We start from the raw sequence: 20,795 nt of genomic DNA, 5'->3' as shown, positions 1-20,795 counted from the left end.
AAAAATAACGAAGCAGCATGCTTCAGAACATCGGATCAGGGGTTATATCTGATTGTAGTATGCTTTATGGCATTTCTGTCACCTCCACCCATGTGTCTGGGTCTTGGAACTAGACAAAATTCACTTAATTCTCTTAATGTGAAACAACCCACGGGCTGTTCTGGAACCATCCCAGTCTAGCCCAGGTCTTATGCGGGCCTTCTTTCTTCGTCACAAGTTGGGTGATGGGAAGGAGCAGGGCTGTGCATCCCATCTTCTGGTACTGGAGAAAGGCCGAAAAAATAGGAACTGCTTTGCTTGTCTTGGAGGACAGCACGTTGCCAGTATCACCATGTGCTAAGCTAGTTGGCCCCTCAGTCAAGTCCCAACTTTCTGCTTCCCCATGGACTGTAACCCACCAGGCTACAGTCAGTCCTTGGAATTCTCCAGGCTTGAGTGGGTTGCCATTTCCTTCTCCAGGGGATCTTCCTGACCCAAGGATCAAACCTGGATCTCCCGCATTGCATGCAGATTCTTCACCGTCTGAGCCACCAGGGAAGCCTGGTGTGCTGAGCTACCTTTGGAGTAACACTAATGTAATAGGTGAGGCTGCAGCTGCTAACTGGGATCTGCAGTCTGCTGTTTCTGAGATCCTGGCCCCTTTGAAAATTTCAACATTAACTTCACAACAAAGCCTAACCTTTGGAAAAATTTACTCCTCTCTGTACTGTTAGTATCTTGAGAGTCTGGGCTGAGAACATAGTCTTCCTGGCCGTTTGTCTGCTTTCCATAATGGCTCTGGTGATTCTGATTGGAACTGGAGGGAATGTCACATCATATAATTCCTTCCATGTATAGTTTACACTCAGAATACTTTCACACGTTCCTCTTATTTTCCCACCTCTGTTCCTTACGGTCGGAGAAGGCAAAGGCACCCCACTCCAGTACTCTTACCTGGAAAAATCCCGTGGACGGAGGAGCCTGGTAGGCTGCCGTCCATGGGTTGCAAAGAGTCGGACACAACTGAGCGACTTCACTTTCACTTTTCACTTTCATGCATTGGAGAAGGAAATGGCAACCCACTCCAGAGTTCTTGCCTGGAGAATCCCAGGGATAGGGGAGCCTGGTAGGCTGCCATCTATGGGGTCGCACAGAGTCGGACACGACTGAAGCAACTTAGCAGCAGCAGCAGTTCCTTAGGGTAGAATCCCATTTTCTGCAGCACACCTGACCATTCATGTGACAGGCACTTCACAGATGATTTCATCCTCCAGTCTTTGTTTTCCAGTCCGGCTATATGTGAAAATCACTGGGGGCTTTTGAAAAAGCTAGACTTCTTGCTTCATTCTCATTCTGCATCTTTTTTCAATTTTCTAATGGGGCTCAGTAGTAAAGAATTGCCTGCTAATGCAGGAGACGTGGGTTTGATCCCTGGTCCGGGATGGAGCAGCTAAGCCCATGTGCCACAGCTGTTCAGCCTGTGCTCCAGAGCCCAAGAGCGACAACTCTGAGTCCACGTGCTGCAGCTACTGAAGCCCGTTGCTCCTCGAAGTCTGTGCTCTGCAACAAGAGAAGCCATTGCAATGAGAAGCCCACACACCACGATGGAGAACCTGCAGAGCCAAAAATAAAATTATAAATATAGAAATTTCCCAGTGATTCTGATATGCAGCTGGGTTTGGGAATCAATGTTTAAACCCACTTGTGAAGTAGGTGGTATTATCCCCATTTCCCAAGTAAGGAAACTTGAGAGAGATTAAGTCACTTAAAAGAGATTAAGTCATTTAAGAGCAAGCAGCTAGAAGGTACCAAAGATTAGATATGAACTCAACTCTGAGTTAAGACCTCAGAGGCTGCTTTGCAGTTGAGGAAGCCAAAGTTTAGAATCTGGTATTAAGTGGCAAAAAAGATTCTTTTCTTGCCAGGTGGAAGGCAGGCCAACACAGTAGGAAATATTAATTGAAGGTATAAATTCTTATCATCCTTGGGTGGAATTGCCTTATAGCCTGGAAAGAAAAAATATATTAAAAAATTAATATAGTGTAATAAATATACCAATAAATCCTAAAGGAAATCAACCCTGAATATTCATTGGAAGGACTGATGCTGAAGCTGAAGTTCCAATATTTTGGCTACCTGATGTGAAGAACTGACTCATTGGAGAAGACCCTGATGCTGGGAAAGATTGAAGGCAAGAGGAGAAGGGGGCGACAGAGGATGAGATGGTTGGATGGCATCACCAACTCAGTAGACATGAGTTTGAGCAAACTCTGGGAGATGGTGAAGAGCAGGGAAGCCGGGAGTGCTACAGTCCATGGGGTCGCAGGGAGTCGGACACAACTGAGCGACTGAATAACAAAGACAGTGTCTGTTGAGTAGTGACTGGGCAGATGCAAACAGGAACTGATCTCCCTTCACAGCATTTTCTTTGCCCTGAGGCAGACAGCCTGGTCTGTTGTGCATACTTATGTATTTGTTGAATAGGTGAATACAAATTATAATACGACTTGATAAGATGCTAGAATAGAAATAAGTAAAAGAAGTTGTATTGGATGGAGGGGTTAGGTCTTGAAAAATGGATGGAAAATTCCAGGCTGAGAAAAGCAAATGGGCAGTGAGAACCACTGAAAGATTTGCCCATTTGTTCCTTTCAAATAACTGTCTGAAGCACCGGGAGTGGGAGAAAGGGCTGGTGAGAGGAGCAACTGAAGGTCAGATGACTGAGTTTTGACTTGGTTGCTGTGGTGCAGATCCAAGGTCATGGGTAGGTGTGACGTTGGCCTGAACCAAAGCCGTGGGATTAGGGGTTGGGCTGGGGAGACTTCCTTGAGGGAACTGCTGGGATTCAGTGAGGAAGAGGAGGCCTTGTGAGCACCATTTCCATCGGGACTCAACGTAAGTTTTCCATAGAAACAGGTTGCCTGGTTAAAATGCTATATATGGTGCAGCACATTGCAGGCAATTGGGTGATAGTGGACCAGCTTGGAAGCCTAGCCACTATTTGTAAGTGTATTTCTGCAGAAAAACAAATGAGCTCTAAACCCATGAACATGAAAACAAACCTTTAGAACCCTTTCTGAACAGGGGCCGGCTTTCCAGAAAGTCCCAGTGAAGGAGAAGGAATTCTCTTGACTCCTGCTGCCCACCCCGGCACCATCCTCAGGTCCCCTCGCTTCCACATTACTTCATCAAGCAGAGGCCTGTCTCGGCTTGTAGGTCAGGTAGAATGTTTCCCCATGTGGCCACTGGTACCCTGATCTCTAATCAGACCCGTCTTATAATCACTTGCTCACTGTCTCGCTCCTGTGGTCTTTTAGCATCATGGGGATGGTGACTGCACCGCATTCAAGGCTGTGTTCCCAATCCATAGCACAGTGGCTTCTGTGTCTGGTGCACTGGAACTGAAGTTTGAACCAGGTAAGAGGTTGGGCAGGAATTTGGCCTACTTAATGAGAAAGCAAATGGCCTGATCTCCTAGAGCCTTAATGGTTTTTTTTTTGAGGAGGGGCGATTGTCTCAAAGGGGATGTTAGAAGAGGTTGGAGATACTGGGAAGAATGGATTCAAAACTGAGATACATTTTTAAAGAGGCAGCTAGCAAATAGCTTCTGCTTGCAGTCCTGTAATTGTCTGTTATGTTAATAAGTGTGTATACTTGGGCTGACTTGGGCAAAAGGACACTCAGTATAGACTGACAGCAGGCAAGAACATTTGGGAAGATTAATGGAAGGTGTAAGTTTCATTTTCTCTCCCATGAGGGCTTCCCCTGTGGCCTGTGCATATGCATTTAACAAGAAGGAGAAACCCCTGCTCTGGCATCCGGGCCAGAGAGACCCTCCCCCCACCGCCAAGGAGGGCAGAGTTGAACTGAGGTGGAAGGTTTCAGGAACACTCAGGAAATGTTTACTCAGTGCCATGTGTCATTTGAAGCCTCAACCTGACCCAGAAGAACTTGATCCCTCTCTCTCCTCTGTCAGTGTGTTGGCCTCTTCCTGAGGGCTGGCGATGATATGGTGAGTGTCCTTGTTAATGAAGGGCAGTCACTGTTAGCTTAAGAGAGACTTTGGATTTTGATCGAAACTGTCCTGAAACAAAAGTTGTGAACCTGGTGTTCAGGATGGAAGATGCATCTGTCCCCGTAGCCAGGCCCTCATTCCCTGCAGGTACCCTCTTGCTGGAGAGGAGGGATGGGGGCTTCTCATGATCCTTCTCATCAGAGTCCTTTGATTTCAGGTACCCCAAAAGGATTGGTTAATTTATTTTATTTTAAAAATTATTTGACTGTGCTTGGTATTCACTGCTGTGTGAGGGCTTTCTCCAGTTGCAGCGAGCAGGGTCTATCTCTATTTGCAGTGCTTGGACTTCCCATTTAGTGGAGCATGGGCTCTAGGGCCCACAGGCTCAGTAGTTGTGGCTCACGGGCTTAGTTGCTATGCAGCATGTGGAATCTTCCTGGACTAGGGATCAAACCCATGTCCCCTGCACTGGCAGACAGATTCTTAACCACTGGATCACCAGGGAAGTCCAAGGACTGGTTAATTTAAGCCAAAGGGGATTTATTGGAAGGGTATAGATTATTTCAGAGATCCTAAGGGTCTACTGAGAAACATGATATGAAGAGGGTGTCAGAGTTCCAAGGAACAGGAGCAGATCTTGGTACCTCTGTTGAGCAAAGTCAATTCCACCTTTTATTCTGTACATGCGTCTCTCCCTTTATGATTGAATTCCTGGGTCTTATGGATCTTGCTTGGACCTTGCGCCTCTCCCATTGCTAGGAAATTAGGGAAAGACATTTGATCGACAAACCAGTTAAGACTCCCTGTTAGGGCCTTCCCTGGCAGTCCAGTGGTTAAGACTCTGCCCTTCCACTGCAGGGGGCATGGGTTCGATCCCTAGTCAGGGAACTAAGATCCCACATGCCTTGGAGGCATGGCAAAAACAGAAATGAAAACATTCCCTGTTAACAGGGGAGAGGTAATTTTCTAAAAGTGAAGCAAAGCTCTCTTGCTTCCTGAGAAGGGGGACATGGATGCCTGAAAAGCCCTGGCTGGCCCACTGATGCATGTAAATCACATGACCTCCTGGAGGAGCCCTCTGGGTTTGCCTCATTCCAACCATGAACAAGACAATACTTCCTTTCATCTCTTCCCTCCATCTACAGATCGTAAGCAGTGTAGATTTTGCAGCAGATTTTTGGGGAGAGGGGCTTCCCTGATAGCTCATTTGGTAAAGAATCTGTCTGCAATGCAGAAGACCCCCGTTCGATTCCTGGGTCGGGAAGATCCGCTGGAGAAGGGGTAGGCTACCCACTCCAGTATTCTTGGGCTTCCCTTATGGCTCAGCTGGTAAAGAATCCGCCTGCATTGTGGGAGATCTGGGTTCAATCCCTGGGTTGGGAAGATCCCCTGGAGAAGGGAAAGGCTACCCACTCCAGTATTCTGGCCTGGAGAATTCCATGGACTATATAGTCAATGGGGTCACAAAGAGTTGGACACGACTGAGAGGCTTTCACCTGGAGGAGAGTGGTATTGAACATTAAAGGACAGTGAGTCCCCACATTCTGGAGAGCAGGGACTGTATCTGTTCATCACCGCTTCCCCAGTACCTAGTACAAAGCTTGGCATGCGTAGACTTCTTGAGATAAATATTTGGTGAAGCAATGAATCCACTTGATAACCTAGATTCTCTTTAGCTATCAACTGGCTTCCTGCCTTTCTCTTCATCCTTTTCTCATGTGGCTTTTCCAGTCCCCTCCAAAGTCCTGGTCAATTTAGCCCCAGCTCCAGAACTCTTGACTCAGCAAAATAAAAGCCACACAGTTAATCAGACCTACTCACCTCAGAGAGGTTTATCAAAGTTATTCAACAGACATAAAGTGCAACTCTTGGTCAGTGAAGCAGAGGAATTCTGCTGCTAAAAATTTTACATCATTTTATTATGTACAAGCTCCTCAAATTCTGATATGCACCCTGGTAATGCACAGAATGGTGACCCTGAAAAGACGCATCCATGGGCTAATTCCCAGACCCTAGGAATGTGACCTCATTTGGGAAAAGGTTCTTTGCAGATGTAATTAAGGATCTTGAGATGAGATGATCATCCTGGATCATCTAGATGAATCCTGAATCCCATGACAAGTGTCCTATAAGAGACAAACAGGAGATATTTAACAGATGCAAGGGGAAAAGACACAGACACACAGAGGAGGAGCTGGTGTGAAGACAGAAGCAGAAATGGGAGCAATGTGGCCACCAACCAAGGAATGCCCAGCTGCCAGAAGCTGGGAGAGACAAGGAGCAGGATCTTCAGAGCTTTTGGAGTAAGTGTGACACCTTGATATTGGACTTCTGGCCTCCTGAACTCAGAAAATGAATTTCTATTGTTTTCCACAGTCAGGTTTATGGTGACTTATCTCAGCAGCCCTAGGAAATGAATGCTTCCCTATATGAAGTGCTGCAGTAAAGTGTCAACTGCTGCGGCTGCCCAGTCGCTCAGTCGTGTCTGACTCTTGGCAACCCCATGGACTGTAGCCCGCCAGGCTCCTCTGTCCATGAGGGTTCCCAGGCAAGAATACTGGAGTGGGTTGCCATTTTCTTCTCCAGGGGATCTTCCCGAGCCAGGGAGCAAAGCCGAGTCACCTGTATCTCCTGCACTGGCAGCTGTATTCTTTACCGCTGAGCCACCGGGAAAGCCCAAACTGGCAGCTATCTTCTCTTAATCCCTTAAATGCAGTGTGCCTATTTCTGCCTTTCACTCCTAGAACACTGTCAGAATCTCTGATCTAATGAGGGGTATTGGAAATCATATTTCATCCCTTCAGGTGAGCCAACCAAACTGTCCAAGACAGAAGGTTGACCACCAATGTCCCACCAGCTAAGGTCACCTGGATGCATCTCTTTGCTTCCCAAGAGAGCTTTAACCAATTTAGAAGCAGCCATGAGGTTGTTCTCTGCATCCCAGAGTCTGTCTATTTTTGTCACAGGCAAAAATCATTGGTGAAACAAAAATGCAATTTGGATTTCTTTTTAAAAATTTATTCATTCAACTGTGCTGGGTCCTAGTCGCAGCACGTGGGATCCAGTTTCCTGTCCAGGGACTGAATATGGGCCCGCTACCCTAGGAACCTGAATGGTCTAGCAGTTTTCCCTACTTTCTTCAATTTGAGTAGAATTTGGTAATAAGGAGTTCATGATCTGAGCCACAGTCAGCTCCTGGTCTTGTTTTTGTTGACTGTATAGACCTTCTCCATCTTTAGCTGCATAGAATATAATCAATCTAATTTCGGTGTTGACAATCTGGTGATGTCCATGTGTAGAGTCTTCTCTTGTGTTGTTGGAAGAGGGTGTTTGCTATGACCAGTGCATTTTCTTGGCAAAACTCTATTAGTCTTTGACATAAATCAAATCCCTATGATTATACAGTGGAAGTGAGAAATAGATTTAAGGGCCTAGATCTGATAGACAGAGTGCCTGATGAACTATGGAATGAGGTTCGTGACATTGTACAGGAGACAGGGATCAAGACCATCCCCATGGAAAAGAAATGCAAAAAAGCAAAATGACTGTCTGGGGAGGCATTACAAATAGCTGTGAAAAGAAGAGAGGCGAAAAGGAAAGATATAAGCATCTGAATGCAGAGTTCCAAAGAATAGCAAGAAGAGATAAGAAAGCCTTTCTCAATGATCAATGCAAAGAAATAGAGGAAAAGAACAGAATGGGAAAGACTAGAGATCTCTTCAAGAAAATTAGAGATACCAAGGGAACATTTCATGCAAGGATGGGCTCGATAAAGGACAGAAATGGTATGGACCTAACAGAACCAGAAGATATTAAAAAGAGGTGGCAAGAATACACGGAAGAACTGTACAAAAAAGATCTTCATGACCCAGATAATCATGATGATGTGATCACTAATCTAGAGCCAGACATCTTGGAAAGTGAAGTCAAGTGGGCCTTAGAAAGCATCACTATGAACAAAGCTAGTGGAGGTGATGGAATTCCAGTGGAGCTATTTCAAATCCTGAAAGATGATGCTGTGAAAGTGCTGCACTCAGTATGCCAGCAAATTTGGAAAACTCAGCAGTGGCCACAGGACTGGAAAAGGTCAGTATTCATTCCAATTCCAAAGAAAGGAAATGCAAAAGAATGCTCAAACTACCGCACAGTTGCACTCATCTCACATGCTAGTAAAGTAATCCTCAAAATTCTCCAAGCCAGGCTTCAGCAATACGTGAACCATGAACTTGCTGATGTTCAAGCTGGTTTTAGAAAAGGCAGAGGAACCAGAGATCAAATTGCCAACATCTGCTGGATCATGGAAAAAGCAAGAGAATTCCAGAAAAACATCTATTTCTGCTTTATTGACTATGCCAAAGCCTTTGACTGTGTGGATCACGATAAACTGTGGAAAATTCTTCAAGAGATGGGAATACCAGACCACCTAACCTGCCTCTTGAGAAGTCTGTATGCAGGTCAGGAAGCAACAGTTAGAACTGGACATGGAACAACAGACTGGTTCCAAATAGGAAAAGGAGTACGTCAAGGCTGTATATTGTCACCCTGCTTATTTAACTTATATGCCGAGTACATCATGAGAAATGCTGGACTGGAAGAAACACAAGCTGGAATCAAGATTGCCGGGAGAAATATCAATAACCTTCAGATATGCAGATGACACCACCCTTATGGCAGAAAGTGAAGAGGAGCTAAAAAGCCTCTTGATGAAAGTAAAAGAGGAGAGTGAAAAAGTTGGCTTAAAGCTCAACATTCAGAAAACGAAGATCATGGCATCTGGTCCCATCACTTCATGGGAAATAGATGGGGAAACAGTGGAAACAGTGTCAGACTTTATTTTTTGGGGCTCCAAAATCACTGTAAATGGTGACTGCAGCCATGAAATTAAAAGACGCTTACTCCTTGGAAGAAAAGTTATGACCAACCTAGATAGTATATTCAAAAGCAGAGACATTACTTTGCCGACTAAGGTCCATCTAGTCAAGGCTATGTTTTTTCCTGTGGTCATGTATGGATGTGAGAGTTGGACTGTGAAGAAGGCTGAGCGCCGAAGAATTGATGCTTTTGAACTGTGGTGTTGGAGAAGACTCTTGAGAGTCCCTTGGACTGCAAGGAGATCCAACCAGTCCATTCTGAGGGAGATCAACCCTGGGATTTCTTTGGAAGGAATGATGCTAAAGCTGAAGCTCCAGTACTTTGGCCACCTCATGCGAAGAGTTGACTCATTGGAAAAGACTCTGATGCTGGGAGGGATTGGGGGCAGGAGGAGAAGGGGACGACCGAGGATGAGATGGCTGGATGGCATCACTGACTCAATGGACGTCAGTCTGAGTGAACTCCGGGAGATGGTGATGAACAGGGAGGCCTGGCGTGCTGTGATCATGGGATCGCAAAGAGTTGGACATGACTGAGTGACTGAACTGAACTGAACCCTAGGAACTTGGAGTCTTAGCCACTGGACTACCTGGAAAGTCCCTGGATTTTTTATATAAGCTCAAAGACCCTTTAGGTTAGGAGGTCCTGAAAAGATTATCTAAATCAGAGATTTTTCCAATGATTTTTAGACATGGAACTCTGCTTTAATGAAATCCCCAATCTTAATATGTAAAAGACAAAGGTAAAGCTAATCTAAATTGGGAGGGAAGAGAAGGGTCACAGCTAGTGCTGGCTCAAGTCCACCTCCTATCTCAGTCCCTTTTGCCTATTTTTTAAAAATAATAAATCCCTTGAAATTTCCCTGACTTCTGTTCTTAAAAATGATTTTCTAAGTTGGTCTCATTTCTGGACCACGGCTACAGAGAACAGCTCCCTTCCTAGTCTTTGCTGGTTTTTTAGGGACCAGTAAATCACTCTCCCCATCTCCTTCTCAGTATGGAATGACGCAGAGAGAGAAGCACAGTTATCAGACATAGGTAAAAATGTCAGCTTCATTACTGAGAAAAGCTGGCTTGGAAGATACGGAAGAGGCAGCAGGGTCATGTGGATGTCCATCGGATCCCTAGAATTTGGGAGTCTCTTGTTCCTGGCACAGCCACACAGGGACAGGACAGCCTGCCACTGATCACAGGAAAGAGCAGAGAGGATGGCCTTCCAAGGCTTCACTGGCTTCACAAGGGCTGAGGTCAGTTCCTTCATCTGCTCACCAATCACACAGGTCTTCCAGTGGGGAGAAAAATTAGTTTCTTGCTTACTTAAAAAAAATATTTATTTGGTTGCAGCACACAGGATCTTCACTGCATTATGCAGGATCTTTTTGGATTTGGCACACAGACTCTCTAGTTGTGGCTCACAGGCTCAGTAGTTACGCATGTTTAGTTACTCCATGGCATGTGAAATCCTAGTTCCGCAACCAGGGATTGAACCCAAGTCCCCTGCATTGGAAGACAGACTCTCAACCCTTGGACTACAAGGGAAGTCCCAGTTTCTTTTTCTTCCTGGGAGATCCCTTCTCCTCTGACAGCTCAGCTGGTAAAGAATCTGCCTGCAATGCAGGAGACCCCAGTTCAATTCCTGGGCCAGGAAAATGGAGAAGGGATAGGCTACCCACTTCAGTATTCATGAGCTTCCCTGTGGCTCAGCTGATAAAGAATCCGCCTGCAGTGTGGGAGACCTAGGTTCAATCCCTGGGTTGGGAAGATCCCCTGAAGAAGGGAAAGGCTACCCACTCTAGTATTCTGCCTGGAGAATTCCAAGGACTGCACAGTCCATAGGGTCACAAAGAGTTGGATACAACTGAGTGACTTTCACTAGGGAAATGCCAGAGGAAGGAATAAGTATTTCTCCTTGAGAATGTTCACTTTCATTCCATTGACAAGAGAAGATTCCATTCGGAAACCAGAACCCAAATGGCATTTTCTAGGAAGACATGTTGTATATTAGTCAGAGAGTCAGGTCAGGCCAACAGCTGTAACAAGCAATTTCCAAGTCTCCATCACATCTCCATCATGACAGAGGAATATTTCTCATTCACATCACAGCCCACTGTGGGTAGGCAGGTGGGATGGCGGAAATGAGAAAGGGGCTCTGCTCCATGCAATTATTCAGGGACTCAGCCTCCTTCTCTCTAGTGCAAGGATTTTAAACTTACTCATGTGCCATGGTGGGAAATATTAGTAGCTCTATGACCTCCTGGGACCTCAGAGTCCTCTGCTGAATTCTTGGGCGGTGGTGAGCCGATTGAGGCACAGAGCAAGTGGCGGTTGTGCAGGAGATTTTAGGGACCAGGCTGAAAGTAGGATTCGTCATTTCTGCCCATATTCTGTTGGCTAGTACTCAGTTCAGTTCAGTCGCTCAGTCGTGTCCGACTCTTTGCGGCACCATGGACTACAGCATGCCAGGCCTCCCTGTCCATCACTAACTCCCGGATTTTACTCAACCTCATGTCCATTGAGCTGGTGATGCCATCCAACCATCTCAGTCACGTGATCCCAACTAATCCCAAGGGGAACTCAGGATGATCAGTCTCCCTGGTGGTGTAGAAGGACCATCAAAGAAACTGAGAGAACACAAAGCCTCTGCACAGTATCACATTTACAGAAACACGATCCAGCCACCAAAGCAGCTTCACACTGATCCCAATCTTGGAGGAGTCCAGAGAACAGAGCCACTGCAGGGCTGCTGCTTTTCCGAAAGTTTTTATTGAGTTGGGTCCATTTAGAAAATCTCACACATCTCAAGAATAAGGTTTGATGAGTTTTTACAAACTGAACATCCCTGCCTAACCAGCACTAGGTCAACCCTTTAGAAGCCCTCTAGAACTCCCTAATGGTCATCAACACCTAAGTGAGCCACTATCCTGACTTGTAACTACGTAGATAACTTTTTGGGCTTGCTTGGTTTTGAATATTCTATAAATGGAATCATGAATTCTTTTGTGTCTGGCCTCTTTTGTTTACCATTAAATGGCTTGTGGGAGTCATTCACACTGTTGTGCATAATTGTCCCACTTTCCGTCTTGTTGCTGTATCGGTGTAAACACACCCTGATTTATTTACTCATGCTACTGTTGATGGGTGTGTGGGTCATTTTAGGATAAAGTGAGCCGTGCTGCTGTGAACATTTTAGCGCACATCTTTTGGTTGAACATAGGGACATGTTATCTGCTGGACAGGGACTCCTGTACCTCCTTCCTGGAACTGAGAGTCCCCGGATCACAGAGATGTTCGAGTTCCCCTCTAGAAGAAAACGACCAGTTTCTCAAAGAGATAATACCCCCCACCCCCTCGGGAATGGGGTATAAAGGCACCAACGTTTGGTTGTCTTTCTTTCTCCAGAGTTTCTTAAAATCCTCATCCATTTTGTTCCGTTTTTGACCCTCATACCTGAGGCTGTACCCCTAACTCCCCACCTCCAAGAAAACTGCTTCCTAAACCAGAATCCTTGAATCTCAACTTTTCTCCACTCACCCCTGTTTTCACTGTCTTGCTTCTCTTTGGTGCCTCCCAGCTTATTCTCTGATTCTCTATTCTCCAAATGTGGGAATAAGCCTGGCTGGAAGGAAGTGGAGGAGGTGGTGGGAGGGATGGGGTGTGGTGGTGGGGAGGAAGGCGAATATGCAGAGATAAAATTTCCTTTAGAGATGGAGGGGGTATGCGTGGGGAGCTGGCAACACTAACTCATTAATAATTTTGTATCTGTCACACAGAGAAAGAGAATGAAAGAAAACCCTTAAAAATCATTAAGATGAACTGTCTGGAGGAGCGTGGGGTTGTATGAATATTCACATGCACATGGGATGTGGTGAGGGGGAGGGCTATGGAGGGGGGCTGAAGTGAGGAAATGAACTCCCCAGATCCTCCCCGACCCCAGCCCCTTAGGGAAGGGGGCCGGCAGGGTGAGGCAAGGGGCAGGGGGGCATAGGACTGCTGAAGTGGGTGTTGAGCAAAGGCCCCTGGAACCCAAGAGCAACCCTGGCTGGGAAAGGTGTCAGGCAGGCGCTGAGGCAGGAGGCAGCTGAACGGCCCCCACTCTTGAGAAACATGCAATCATTAATCAGCATCACCAGGCCCCACTCAGACTAAGTGGCCTCTTGTGATTAGGAATGGGCCCTTGAAGAAGAAAAACGCAGCCTTTAAGCATTTTAAGTGTGTGCATTTGACAATGGCTTTCTTGATAGCAGTGGGGTTTCGGAGGGGAGTTCCAAGTGCAGGGCTCTGAGTGTGTGTGTGTGTGTGTGTGTGTGTGTGTGTGTGTGTGTCGAGAGTGCAGGCCTGGCTTTGGGTCCTGAGGAACAAAGGCCATCAGAGGAGTTGTGGGCCTGGCCTTGGCAGCAGGAGATGAGACGGTCCGCCCTGCAGGTTTGGTTCTGACTGGGTGCCTTTCTCTGGGTAGGAGCTGGAGCTTCCAGGAGTGGTGGTGAGGGCAGCTGGGGACTGGTTTCCCTCAGGACTTCTGAGTCACATGGTCCTGACACACCCAGAAGCCCAAACTAGATGTGTGTGTGTGTGTGTTCAGTTGTGTCTGACTCTCTGCGACCCTATGGACCCCCAGGCTCCTCTGTCCGTGGAATTTTCCAGGCAAGAATACTGGAGTGCTTTGCCATTTCCTACTGCAAGGGATCTTCCTGACCTAGGGATCAAACCTGCGTCTCCTGTGTCTCCTGCATTACCAAGCGGATTCTTTACCACTTAAGCCACCTGGGAAGTCCTGTTAAGTCAGGTAGTATATGTAAATAATTTAGCTTTGCTCAGGAATGTTATTTCTTTCTTTCCCAACCATGAACTCATGTCATCCCCACAATCGTTACACTCTAAGGGTAGTATTGATGTGAGAGTTGGACTATAAAGAAAGCTGAGTGCCAAACAATTGGTGCTTTTGAACTGTGGTTTTAGAGAAGACTCTTGAGAGTCCCTTGGACTGCAAGGAGATCAAACCAGTTAATCCTAAAGGAAATCAGTCCTGAATACTCATTGAAAGGACTGATGCTGAAGTTGAAACTCCAATACTCTGGCCACCTGATGCGAAGAACTGACTCACTGGAAAAGATCCTGATGCTGGGAAAGATTGAAGGCAGGAGGAGGAGGGGACAACAGAGGATGAGATGGTTGGATGGCATCACCGACTTGATGGACATGAGTTTGAGCAAGCTCTGGGAGTTGGTGATGGACAGGGAGGCCTGGCGTGCTGCAGTCCTTGGGGTCACAGAGTCAGACACAACTGAGTGACTGAACTGAACTGAAGGTAATACTGTCTTCATGCTGCAAATGAGGATGCTGGGGCTCAGAAGAAGCCAAAGACCAGTGGGTCTAATTGCCTTCTCAGTTAGAGGCAGAACCCCAACCCCCTGCCTTCTGTATATTCAGCATGGATGAGGGGGTCCAGCCAACCTGGGCACCGCTGACACTGCCCTTTTCCAGCCCTAGAACCTCGAGCCAGTTATGAGGCCCACCTCATCAGGTTGGTGTCAGATCTCGGTGAGCGAATGTTTGGGGAGCACTGGGTGCAGACACTGTCCATGGAAATCATTTCCCAGCCTTCAGATTAGTCATCAGTTTGACCCTCACAACAGCCCAACAAGGTTGATGCTGTTATGGATGAGGAAACTGAGGGTCCAAAGGTGGTGACCCATCACTCTGCTCCCCCCTGCTATACTTGCTTTGTGGGTGCTTGTTTCCAGCTGCAAGAGAGGCTGGCAAAAGGCGATCGAAACTTCTGTGCTGAGGTGGAAAGCAGGAATCCCACAAATGGAAGAAGACTGCCGACAGGCACAGGATGGCCACAAGGCAAGTAAATGCCCACCGTGCTCATGGCCCAAATGAGGGCCTTTTGGGGACATCACCTTATTCTCTAACAACCCTAGAAAGGTTTAGGTTTTGTCTACTGGCATTCAACTTGCTGGATTTCCCAGGTGGCTCAGGGGTAAAGAATCCGCCTCGCAATGCAGAAGATGCAGGAGGTTTGAGTTCATTCCTTGGGTTGGGAAGATTCTCTGGAGAAGGAAATGGCAACCCACTGTAGTACTCTTGCCTGGAGAATCCCATGGACAGAGGAGCCTGGCGGGCTACAGTCCATGGGGTTGCAGAGTCGGACACAACTGTGACTGAGCACACACATTCAGCTTGATACGTGCCCTTTGACACTTCTTTCTGTGCTACTTCGGCCGCAGCACTGAGGCAGTCAGACCCACTTGCCAGCTGGGCTTCCGTTAATTAATGCAGTGAAACTCACCCGTGGGAAGTCAGCACGTAGAAGCTGTTTATCCTCTGGCAGCAGGTAAGACGGCTCTCCTCTGGGAGTGTCTTCAGCCCTCCCAACACTGGTTATGGATTCTCGGGAGTCACCCCAGCCCGTGTTCCTGGTGGACACGGGCCTGTACCCACGGGTATGTGAAGAGCCGTGAAACTGGGGGGAGAATCAAGGCTTTCCCACTGTCTCAGAGGTCCCCTGTGGAGTCGTGGAGTGGATACCATGTCACTGGAGGGGCCTGAGCAGTGACTGCTCACCCAGATCTCAGGCTAGAGGGCTCCACCCAGCGATGCCAGAGCCGAGGATGCATTGATGGGAAAGCAGAGGAGCTGGGGAACAGTGCTGAGCTGGAATCAGACAGACCTGGGGCCAGTCCTCTCATCACCACCTCCCACGTGCCTCTCAGTTCCTATAGTCGCCGAGTCTCAGGCTCACCACTGGTAAAATCAATAGACTAATACCTGCCCCTGGGGGTCATGGGGAAGCTGGGTAGAAAAGTGCACATGAAGCCCCTTGCAAGCAGAAAGAAGGGAGTGTCTTTTCATATGGAGGGAGCACTCTCAGGCCCTGGAGAAGGACCCTTCGGCCGAGGAGTGATCTGGATTTTCTGGTCCTCCTGATGGGAGGCAGTGGCTCCCACAAGAGGGTGAATGTTCTCTCTATGTGTCCATGTGGCCTGGCACGTGCGTAGGCCTGGTGCTGTGCTGGGGACGCTAAGGTGGAAAAGTCTCAGTCTCTGCCCTGAAGTAGTCCTAACGGGAGATGCATGCAACCCGGCGAGATCACAAGTCACCGTGAGATGCACTGAAGGGGTGAGTGGAGGACGCGTGGGAGCTCGAAGCAGAGGCAGCTCCCCTGGACTTGGAGGTGGAATCACAGGAAACTTCTAGGAGGAGGGGTGGCTCAGCTGAGACCTGAGAAAGGAGCAGGGTTCACCAGATAAAGGAAGCAGGGCTGGGGAGAGGGTCTCAGGTAGACGGGGCAGTGTTGCTAGGGTCTGAAGACTAGAGACGTGGAGGACTGAGCAGGCAAAGGGTGAGGACTGGGAGGGGGGGTGACGGGCTGGAGTGGGGAGGCCAGTCACATCCTGCTAAGTCAGGGGTTTGTATTTACTGCTCCAGGAGAGACCCAACTGGCCTGCGCCCAGCTCCAGGCTGATTTATCAGCTCCAAGTGCCAAGAGTGGGTGCGTCACCTGTTCTGAAATCCGAGGCACACAGGGGCCAGGGTGAATGCTATCTGTCCTTTGTCCAGTGTTGACCACAGCTGCCTCGGCCCCGTGGACTCTGGCCTTGGTTCTCGGCAGGAGAAAAGTTCCAGGAACGGAAATGTCTCCTCCCAGGACCCGCTCCGCCCTCTGTTCACCTCTTGTCCCTGCTCTTTATTCAAATCTGAGGTCCTCTCTGTCTTTTCACTCATCAGGTCAGGCAGGAGCGAGCACTGTGGTTCCCCTGTGCCCTCCAGACAGGTGATTCGCATGCGGAGACCAGATGGGCTCACCCTGGTGTTTCTTTTTCTTTTTTTTAAATAATTTTATTTATTTATTTTTGGCTGCGAGGGCTTTTCTCTGGCTGCAATGTGGGCTGCTTCTCTTTGTAGTGGCTCCTCTCGTTGCGGAGCACAGGCTCTAGGGCACGTGGGCGTCGGTAGTTGTGGTTCCCAGGCTCCGTTGCTCCGCGGGCATCTGGGATCATCCCAGATCAGAAACTGAACCCCATTGGCAGGCGGATTCTTTGTTTCTGTGGAACAACCAAGGTTGTTTTCCCATCAGAGAGTTAAAAACCCCTTCAGCTGTGCAAGGGGAGGCAGATGGAAATTAAGTAGGAGAGAAGGTGAGAAGAGAGAAAGAAATCTGTTGCCAGTGTTTCTGCTAAACCCTGCCTCCTCCCACCTGCTGCTGCTTGTGGTGTATTCTTCTTTGTCTCTGAACTCAGGGTGGGTGGCACCTCCTCCAAGAAGCCAACCATGCCTCCCCCCTTTCTTAAAATTTAGTTTTTATTGAAGTGTAGTTGATTTACAAGGTTGTATTAATTACTGTGCTGCGCTACGTTGCTTTAGTCATGTCTGACTCTGTGTGACCCCATGGACTGCAGCCTGCCAGGTTCCTCTGTCCATGGGATTCTCCAGGCAAGAATACTGGAATGGGTTGACATACGCTCCTTCAGGGGATCTTCCCGACCCAGGGATTGAACTTGCATCTCCTGCATTGAAATGTGGTTTCTTTACCTCTAGTGCCACGTGGGAATCCCTGTGTTAATTACTGCTGTACAGCAAAGTGACTCAGGTATACATACGCGTACATTCTTTTTTTATATTCCTTTCCATTACGGTTTATCACAGAATATTAAGTACAGTTCCCTGTGCTACACACTAGGACTTTTGTTTATTCATTCTGTATCTAAAAGCTTACATCTGCTAATCCCAACCTCTAACTCCTACGCTCTCCCACCCCCATCGCCCTTGACAACCACCAGTTTATTCTCGGTGTCCCTGATTTTGTTTTGGTTCCATGGGCTAGTTCATTCGTGTCATATTTGGGTTTCCACATATAGATGATATATAGTATCTGTCTTTCTGACTTACTTCACTTAGCTAGTCGTATTCACGTCGCTGCAAATGGCGTTATTTCATTCTTTTTTATGGTTGAGTAGTAATCCATTATCAGAGAAGGCAATGGCAACCCACTCCAGTACTCTCGCCTGGAAAATCCCATGGACAGAGGAGCCTGGTAGGCTGCAGTCCATGGGGTCGCAAAGAGTCAGACACGACTGAGCGACTTAGCAGCAGCAGCAGCAGTATTCCATTATGTATACATAATAGCACACACACACACACACAGACACACACACCCCACATCTTCTTTGTCCATTCATCTGTTGATGGACATGTAGGCTGTCTCCATGTCTTGGCTGTTATGGACAGTGCTGTGATGGACTTCAGGACACCACGCTCCTGCTTTGAATTGATGCTTCTCCTCTGCTTTTCAGTTCTCTCTGCAGGTGTCCAGCTGTACTTTTTGTTGACCGTTGTGCCTCCCCCACTAGACTCTGCAGGCAGAGTCTTTATAGTCTGAGCCACCAGAGAAGCCTCAAAGGATGCTCAACCTCATTTCTCCCCCACCAAGCTTCGGTTTGAATTTGGACTGATTTGAATTTGAAGGAAGATTTGTCCTTGATAATTACTTGAGAGCTAAAGACTGTTTGTAATTCTTACTTGCTTGAGCCCACGGAAGAGGAGGTTACTCTGGTTTCTCATACTTTACAAGGGACAGTGGACCTTTTATGGCTCAGAGGCTTTAGGAGTAAGTGAACTGATGGCTCTACCAAAGACAACTTTGCTACATGGCTGCAATAAGATGTTTATGCCTGCCATGCCAAATTGTCTCAGTTGTGTTCAACTCTTTGTGACCACAGGGACTGTAGCCTGCCAGGCTCCTCTCTCCATGGGGATTCTCTAGGCAAGAATGCTGGAGTGGGTTGGAAAAAAAAGTTGGTTCCGGAGCATAGTATTTCAGTTCTGGGCTTGGGTGTGTAACTAACAAGAAGATGACCTTAGGCGGATGACTCATGTTGGACTGTTTTTCCCCATCTCTGAAACAAGGAGGCCTGGGTTAAATGAATTCTGCCACCTTGCATCTTGGTGTCTCTGAATCCATGGCTTGTTTACCTGGATTCCTTGGCCAGAGTCCCCTGGAGTCCCTTTGAGTGTTTGCCTACCATGGGCTGGACCTCCTCCCGGGCTGTATCACTCAGAGCCCCTTGTCACTGGCTTCTGGTTGGGCTTGGCCCTGGGAGGCAACGGCAGGAGACTGGAGGGCTGCGGCTTGATGGGGAGGGAACCTTCATTTTTCTCTTCCTCTCTCTTTGGTGTTGTGTCACCAGCAGTAGCTACAACCAGGACTCCAGCTAGTGGTCCTTCCTACATGGCACTAACGGTCACTGGCTTCTGGTCACACTCTTCCCCCGAGGTTCCTTCAGCCCCACAGGCCTGGCCAGACCCGGGTACCTTGCCTGTTCCTTTAGCCCCACCCCCACTCATCTAAACAGCCCCTTCAATGTGCTCGCTTCAACTGAACCACCTGTGGTGGGTAACGTTTCCTCTTGGGCTTCTGACCCTCCAGCACTGCATCAGGGCTTCACGTTTGTTATCTAATCGGTCCTCACAAACCTCCCCAATGCAGCCATTATCTTCCCATTTTACACCCAAAAAAACCAAGGCTCAGAGAAGTTCAGTCACTTGCCTCCAAAGACAGGATTTGTATGGCCCAGCTCCGACATCAGCGTTCCTCCTATCCAAACTGCTGGTCATGCGTATCTTCATCTCTTCCCCTGTTTCCAGGCAGAGAGACTTCTCAACCTTTCCATTCTTCATAGTTTTGCTTTCTGGTATCTTGGGACAGGGCATTCATCTATCTAGCTCTAACTTTTACGTCTAGAAAATGTCAATGTGCCCACCTGGAGTCTTAATTCATCCGTGTTGGTGATAGTTGGTGAGAGCTGTTAGCCGAAACCCTGCTTTCATGCTCGTCCACAGTCAGCCCAGGCAGGCAGGGGGCATGATCCTAAGGAAGAGCGTTCTCCTGCTGCAGGGATGAGGCAGGGATAGGAAAACAGTGGGCAGTCTAACACCGCCCTCTCTGGCTCCGGCCTTGAATCCTTCAGGTTTGTCTTTGATCTTGGAAGCCAAAAGCCTCTCCCCAGTTTATCCTAAGGAAACAATCAGAGACACAGGAGACCAAGGATGAACAAAGATTGCAGTAGCAAAAAGCTTGGAAACGGCCTGCCTGCCCATCAGCAAGACGTTGGTTAAGTAAATCATGGTCTGACACTGAAAATGACTCAGTTGAAAATCCGCTGAAACTGATCTGCATGTGTTGACATGGAAACAATGTCCAGAGCAAGTTGTGAAAGGAAAGGGATTGGGTTATAAAAGCGTGCATGTGGTGGGATGCAATTTTTATAAAAAATAATCTTGATCTGTTTTGTTCTCCCACCGCATCCAACCAGGCAAAACTACAACCTGCAGACTTTAGGCCCTTTGACTCCTCACTGATCCAAACACTCTGGCAAGGCCCATTTCCCCACCCCTACTGGGTGGGGGCAGGGTGTGTGTGTCCTATTCTTCCTTCACCATGGTTCCCATTCATCTTCCCATCCCTTCTTCCCGTGACCTTTGGTGGACCACTTTGCTAACTGCTGTGACAGCCCATTGCATTGGGATGAAGTTAGTCATCTAGCCTCCTGCCTTCCTCACTAGTGAAGATGATTCAGTTTGGGGGCTCCGGAGTTCAGCCCTTAGTATGTGTTGTATTTTTAAATTTTTTAATTTTATATTAGGGTATAGTTGACTAACAATGTTGTGTTAGTTCCAGGAGTGTGGCGAAGTGCTTCAGTGATACACATACATGTATCTACTCTTTTTCAATTCTTTCCCCATTTAGGTTATTACAGAATGTTGAGTAGAGTTCCTTGTGCTGTATAGTAGGTCCTCGTTGGTTATCTATTTTAAATATGGCGCGTATCTGTAGAATAAGTGAATGAGTGAATGAACCAAGATGAGATGCTGGAGGAAAGGGGAAAATTGATTTAGTTTCTTTCACATATATGCTTTAGTCTGGGCCC

The sequence above is a fragment of the Capra hircus genome, chromosome 14 (assembly GCF_001704415.2).
Source record: "Capra hircus breed San Clemente chromosome 14, ASM170441v1, whole genome shotgun sequence".
In the NCBI taxonomy this organism is placed as follows: Eukaryota; Metazoa; Chordata; class Mammalia; order Artiodactyla; family Bovidae; genus Capra; species Capra hircus.
Note: the sequence above shows the minus strand (reverse complement) of the source record.